The sequence below is a fragment of the Pan troglodytes genome, chromosome 14, assembly GCF_028858775.2.
Source record: "Pan troglodytes isolate AG18354 chromosome 14, NHGRI_mPanTro3-v2.0_pri, whole genome shotgun sequence".
NCBI classification, from domain to species: domain Eukaryota; kingdom Metazoa; phylum Chordata; class Mammalia; order Primates; family Hominidae; genus Pan; species Pan troglodytes.
In genome coordinates this window covers 101671069-101678985 of record NC_072412.2, presented here as the reverse complement: position 1 = coordinate 101678985, position 7917 = coordinate 101671069, and positions in this window count along the sequence as shown.

Below are 7917 nucleotides of genomic sequence, written 5' to 3'. Positions count from 1 at the left end.
TGCTTTTTAACTTTATGTAAGGGGACTCATCCTATATATATTCTTCTGTGATTTGCCTTTTCACTAATCAGTATGTTTTTGAGATTAACTATGTGAGTATATGTAGCTGTTGATCATTCATTTTCTTTGGGATCCTATTATTTCCTCCAAGCAGTGTCTCAAATCTGAATTTCTCTTCTTACCTCGTGCCAGGAGACACAGGGACCATATGAAAACAGAATGTGTACAAGTATAAGTATCTATCCTTTTCGTAAGGGAAGTATGTAAACTACCTCTAATTACCACCTCAGGTTACTTACATTTCCTGATTCTTAAATAATTTGCATTTGACAATTCTTTTTAAATTTTAGACAAAGATAACAGCATGGACCCATTCCACTCATAAAAAAAAAAAACCTTCAGATTGTCAGTTGTGCTGTCTTTCACTTCCACACAATTCTATTTTGTAAATACATTTCCAAATGGAGGAGTACCTGTTGTAATTTAGTAACTGAAATCATAAATAGTATTCTCACCTGTAATCCCAGTGCTTTGGGAGGCCAAGGCAGGAGGATCACTTGAGGGCAGGAGTTTGTGACCAGCCTGGGCAACATAGCAAAATCCTGTCTCTAAAAAAACTTAAAAAAAAAAATAGCTGGGTTTGATGGTGCATGCCCATGGTCCTAGCTACTTCGGAGGCTGAGGGGGAAGGATCACTTGAGCCCAGAAGTTCAAGGTGAGCTATGATCATGCCACTGGACTTCAGCATGGGTGACAGAGTGAGACCCTGTCTCTAAAAAATAAATAAATAAGTAAATAGTATTATCTAAAGGAGTTCTGTATTACTTTTTCATCTTGCTTGTTTTAGAATGATATTAGCTGTTAAAATGTATTGCCAAGTTTACCTTTCAATGTTATACTATGGAAAGGAAATATTACCTACAAAAGAGCTTTATAAAAAATAACTCATGAATTATAAGAGAAAATGCAGGTTAAAAAACTGTATTTGATGATCCAAGCACACATTATTTCATTAATGTTCCATTAATGTTTACTCAGCCTCTGCTAGGGATCTGGGTGAGACACAGAAATGAGTAGAACAGGATCCCTGTTTAGGAAGGGCTCCCACACTCTAGCAGAGGGAGACTAACCCATGTGGCTGTAAGACAAGGCAGTGATTGAAGCAAAGTGTAGGAATAGGAATTAAAAATAAAATAAATTCCAGCCAGGAAGTCAGAGAAGGCCTAAAGGGAAAGGTGGCATTTCAGCTTTGAAAGATTAGTAGGATTTTGACAGCAGCGTGGAACAGAGGTGATGGCAGATACTAAGATTGAGAGTGTGCAAGCACAAGGGTGTGGAGGTAAGAAGGGACAAACAAGGTTCAGGAAGCAGTGAGTGGGTCTCATTCGACTACAGAAGACAATAAAGGGAGTAAATCCTATTTTAAAATATTTTTTTACACTGTTTTTCTTTGGGTGTCTCAGTGGGTCAGCTCTCTCTTACCTAGTGCCCAGCCACATGTGTTGATGTAACACACACACACACACACACACGCAATCTGACCTTTTCAATAATTTGGTTGGAATTACAGATAAGGGAATGACACCATGCAACCCATAGCAACCCTTCCTTAAAATCCTTATTATACCACCCTTTTCCTTCGGAAGTTCCATGTACCATTTAGCTCCACACTTCTGCAGGCCCCTCAGCATGAACCTACCCTCTTCTTCCTTCTCCTATGCCCCTGCTGGCCATTGCCTCTGTAGCCTCCTACCCCTCTACTAGATTTTTCCTTCTGAATGTCTCCTTTTCTGTTTATCATGAACGGCCACCTGGCTTTCCATTTCTCCAGTTTTTCTCCCCACCCAGCAGCAAGGAAGAGTTCATTGCTTCCAAAAAAAGAAGAGGAGGAAGACAAAGAGAAGAGAGAGGAGAAAAAAGTAGAGAAGGTAAAGAAAAGGAAGGAAAGAAAGAAAGATAAGGAAAAGAGAGGGTAAGAAAAATAAGAAACTCCTTCCCTAGAAAAATAGTAGGGCAAGGAAACAAAACTTTATGCTTTACATTTCTCTCTGAACTAGTCACAAAACTTTATTTAATCTTCAGCCATACCAGCTGGAGCAGTAAGACAATGTAGAGGAATTGGAGGTCATCAGGTTCCTCAAGGTATCAAACAACATTCATTCATATGATGACTTCAACATTTCAGCATGTTTTCATTTTCAAAAATCCTCCACTAATGATCTCAACCGTCATTCTGGTTTGTTTACGCTTTATTCCTACCACTCCATTTCCAATAGCCTTTGCTGGCCGTTATTTTCTACCACGTACATCGTTTCTTGTTGATTTTTCCCATGGGTAGCACAGTCAGGCAGACTATATTTTGAATATTCATGGCTCAACTTGTGCAATGAAAATGTGGAACAAGTAAAACAGCTGTCAACAGCACTACAAAATTCTGTTTCTTGGATTAAGACCATAGAATGCACCTGCAGGTAAGTGTTATTACATTTTTTTTTCCTTTGCGTACACCTATTAAGCAAAGAGATATTGTAGTCATTGATTCCTAAAAACTCTGTTAATAACCAACATCATCAGGTGCATGCAAGCAGAAGGTAGTTAAACGCAACCTGCTACTGCCAAGAACAGTCCCCTGGAGCCTCTCCTACCTAATCGTTTACTCTTACAAATACACAGACAAGTCAGTGCAGAACTAATGTAAAACCCAGGGGGCAAAAAGTAATAGGAAGCTCAACTACTTAAGCTTCCTAGATCTCTGGAGAAAATTACTTCTAAACAATTACATTACATTTTGTTAGCATCATCTTCTCCAAGCCAAGAAAGAGAACAGTTTTTGATTAATAAGCAAAAGAGAAATTGGAAATTGTAAAACTAAAATAGTAAAGTTTAAATTATGTTTGTGAATTAAATAAGTCTATTCTTTTTTTTCTAAGACCAGCTTATTAAAGAATCTACACATCCACTTAGAAATATGGTTTTCCAAATTCAAAGAATGTGCATTATATACATATATATAAAATATTAAAATTTAGACAGCTTCAATGGAAGCCTTATCATTGTTGGTTATCAACATTGTTTTAAAAGATTTCTCATCCAGTTGCTCTGCCTAAAAAAGCATTCGTTGGCAGAAGTTGACTTATTAAGCATATCAAAGATACCTAGGAAACTTGGGAATCACCAAGTAGCTGACTTTTATCACCTTTATGACGTGAGTGTGTGCATGTACTAATCTAAGAAAAGATATCTTAGCTGTTGCAAGGTCTGAAGAAAACAAGATTGTTGTGGAAAATTTTAAGCAAAAATCACTTAATCCATGAACAAACAGTCTCTTAGAATGAGAGGCTAGGTCATATGCTAGAGAAAGCACCTAGCTTGGAGTCAGACAAAACTAATCTCTACCACTAGCTGAGTAATCTTGACTGAGTGAATAAACATCTTCACTTCTGTAAAATGGAGACAGCCCTCTCTATATCACAGTGAGGGTTGAGATGATAAGGAGAGTTGATGTATGAAAAATGTCTACTCCGCCTTCCCCTCTCCTGCCAGTCCTTGATCAATTAGCACGCTCCCAACATTTGCATTTTCTTGGTGAAGGTGAAAAACTTGTATGTGGAGTAGAACTAATTTCTGCATAATGTTGGAAGATGCTCAAAGCAGCACAGGAACTTTTTGGGCAAGTACTTGTGTTTGTTTGCTTGTTGGCTTGTTTGGTGTGGATGAGAAAAGAGGGTGGTTAAAGATTGGTGTAATTTTTAACCTGCCAAAAGAAGTCCAGAGGACCCTTTATCTTCCCTTTTCCTCATTCAGGAAGCAGGCTTAGGTTTAATGTTCAATTTTATTTAACCATTCAGAGACACAATGGGATAACACTAAAGATTTCCACCCTTGTTTTGAAGTTTCCATTGAAAAACTAGGAGTGGAATCAAGGACATATATGCAGAAAAGTTAGATTCTCCTGAGACTGCATATTTGAGGTAAATACTACAGAGCTGAATTGTGTGTGTTCTTGTGAGCAAAGTCTTAAAAAGCAAATAAGTACTTGACCACTGTCCCGTTACTTATTTTTTTTAGAGACAGGGTCTTACTCTGTCACCCGGGCTGGAGTATAATGGCACCATCATAGTTCACTGCAACTTCGAACTCCTGAGCTCAAGTGGTCCTGCAGTCTTAGCTGGGACTACAGGCACATGCCACCACATCTGGCTAATTTTTTTTTTTTTTTTTTTTTTTGGTAGGGACTGGTTTTGGCATGTTGCTAAGGCTGGCCTCAAACTCTTTGGCTCAAGAAATCCTCCTGCCTTGGCCTCCCAAAGCACTGGAATATAGGCATAAGCCACCACACCCAGCCCCATTACATCTTTTATAACTGTATTTCCCCTCCATATGCCATGAATATTTCCAAAGTTTTAGATTCAGTAAGGCACTCTCCACATTTGAACCATTCTGTAAGGATCATAAAGATTAGATTATCCTAAATTTTTGCCCCATTCCCTAGTGGGACATTTTAGCAAAACACTCACATTAAAGTAGCAAAACTTCTATAAAGACAAGTCCTTCACTGGTCCAACAGATAATATTCAATGAAGAATATGAGGTCGGGCGTGGTGGCTCATGCCTGTAATCTCAACAGTTTGGGAGGCCGAGGCAGGTGGATCACTTGAGCTCACGAATTCGAGAACAGCATGGGGAACATGGCAAAACCCCATATCTACAAAATATACAAAAATTAGCTGGGTGTGGCATGCTCCTGAAATCCCAGCTACTCAGGAGGCTGAGGCAGGAGGATGGCTTGAGCCTGGGAGGTCAAGGATGCAGTGAGCTGAGATTGCACCACTGCACTCCAGTCTGGGCAACAGAGTGAGACCCTGTCTCCATGTTAAAAAAAAAAAAAAAAAGAGAGAGAGAGAGAGAAAAGGAAAAAGAATGTGAGGCCTTTGGTACCAATATTGTTCCAGTGTGAACCTTCAACAGTCACATGTATAATCCTCAATACATCCTTTTATAGTTGAAATAATTAACTTTTTTTGCCTGACTCATAGTAAGTGGAATGCTTTTATTAAAATTTTTAGTAGTTTTAATTGTGGCAAAATATACATAAAATTGGTGTGACCTTGAGCAAGTCACTTAACCTCTCCTGTTTCTCAGATTTTCTTATTATTACAATTCCAAACTCTGACAATTATGCCCTAAATTCACATGGAGATATGGACCTGTCAGGAATTTAGCTGACCCTACAATCCTAGGGTCCAAAGATTAGGCCTTTTGGACCTAATCTTCAGAGTTACAAAAGCCCTGAAACTCTTGCTTTAGTCAGTATATTGTCTCAGCATCTAGAGACAACAGGCTATGGCTTAATTAATTCTTCCATTACCACAAAGTACAGGCTACAAGCACTTTGTTGCAGGTGTGAAGGGAATTCCCCTGCCCATTTCTCTGCCTCATCACCAAAACCAGTTCCACGTGTCCTTCATTTCCTGTGAGCTTCTGGTGCATATAGCCCCACTCCTAGTTCCAGTTTATACTGATATTTTGGTTGCAAGGAACATGGGGTCAGTTCATTTCCTGGCACACAGAAAGGAGAAGAATGTGAAGCTTAGGCACATGGGAATCCAGAAGTCAGGCAACCAGTCCTCTTGAGAGAACAGAAAACTTGGCAGAGCTGACTCTTCGAAAGTGTATTTGTTCCTGAGGGCCACCATAACAAAGTACCAACACTGAATGGCCTAAAACAACAGAAATTTGTCTCCTGGTTCTGGAGGCTGGATGTCAGGGATCAAGGAGTCAGTAAGGCCATACTCCCCCTGAAACCTGTAAGGAGGAATCTCTTCCTTGCCTCTTCCTAGTTTTGGCAATTCTTGGTGTTCCTTGGCTTGCAGCTGGAGTACTTCAATCACTGCCTCCGTCACCATGTGGCATCCTCCTCTGGTGGGTCTGTGTTTTCACATGTTTGATATGGTTTGGCTGTGTCCCCACCCAAATCTCATCTTGAATTCCCACGTGTTGTGGGAGGGACCTGGAGGGAGGTAATTGAATCATGGGGGCAGGTCTTTCCCATGCTGTTTTCGTGATAGTGAGTCAGTCTCATAACATCTAATGGTCATTATAAGGGGGTGTTTTCCCAAACAAGCTCTCTTTTTGCCCGCCGCCACCACGTAAGATGTGACTTGCTCCTCCTTGCCTTCCGCCATGATTGTGAGGCCTCCGCAGCCATGTGGAACTGTAAGTCTAATTAAACCTCTTTCTTTTGAAAATTGCCCAGTCTCAGGTACGTCTTTATCAGCAGCATGAAAACCGACTCATACAATGTTCTTCTCCCTTCTTATAATTATGGGCACCAGTCATATCAGGTAAGAGCGTATCCTAATGACCTCATTTTAATTTGATTACATCTGCAAAGGCCCTATTTCCAAATAAGTTCGATATGATACCAGGTACTAGAGCTTAGAACTTCAGCATATATTTTTGGGGAATACAGTTTTATCCATAATAGAGACTGACCTGGAAGAGTGTTTAGAACCAGTTCTGGCAACTGGCTTACCTAGCTACCACCTCAGAGAACAAGATTTTATGAATCTCTGTTGCAACATTCCCCTATTAACATGCTACAGCTTCTTTATTTTCATATTTAAAAAAATAATTATAACTATGGACTGCTCAGCTTTTTCTGAGTCTCACATTCAAAATCACCGTGAAAATATAACTCTTATAACGAGTTGACAAGTCTTCTCTTGTGCAAAGCTCTCAACCCTAATCACCATTCAGGCCCTTGACAAGTCTATACATTAGGGAAACTTGGGTAGGGTGTCCACCCATCCCTTATCTCTGCTATGGCCAAGGGAACATGGTCATGGGATATCACAGTAGCCACTTACACTTATGCAATCATCTAGGGCTATTTTGCTTAGCAGGAGACCTTGGGAAGAGAATGATTGGCCTGATCCATGACAACTTTTTTTTTTTTTTTTTTTTTTTTGAGACAGAGTCTCACTCTGTTGCTCAGGCTGGAGTGCAGTAGCACAATCTCAGCTCACTGCAACCTCCGCCTCCTGGGTTCAAGCGATTCTCCTGCCTCAGCCTCCCAAGTAGCTGGGACTACAGGCACGCACCACCACACCCAGCTAATTTTTGTATTTTTAGTAGAGACAGGGTTTTACCATGCTGTCCAGGATGGTCTCGATCTCTTGATCTCATGATCTACCCACCTCAGCCTCCCAAAGTGCTGGGATTACAGATGTGAGCCACCATTTCTGGCCAACAAATTTTAAAAACTCACACACACACCATAAATCCACGTTACCAGAGATATATATTGTAATATAAATCTAACACATAATGCCATGATTTATAACTATCTGTAAGTTAATGTTGTTTAGGGAATCATAATTTTTAATTACCTGAATTTTATACATTTAAATTTGCATATATATTATTATATTAGTTCAGCTTTAAAGACTATATGTGTAGTATATATATGTGAAATATTATAGTGTGTATATGTGTAATTACAATTGAACTCAAGGGATCCCTATAAGTATTTAATAACAGGGAGAAAAAAAATCAAAGCCAAAAGCAATAAATCCATTTTAATTATATGTGTGATAGCTTATGGCTGCAGATTTTTATACATATACATTCATGTGTGCCTTTTATACTCTGCCTTGATTCTAAAGCTGTTTCTTCCATGTTTTATAATTATGACCCCATGTAAATCACCTCAGTAGAAAATTTTACATATCCAAACTAATGGAAAAACATATAAGATGTTCATTTGCATTGTTGAAAAGTAACTTTTACATGTTCACCATAGTTCTGCTCAATATAAGTGATTGTATGAATTCAGTGATTAAATGACTGTCACTTAAATTCTCTGTCTAAAATCATGAAAATGATAAGTTGTATACAGAGTCAATGTTTTTTAGA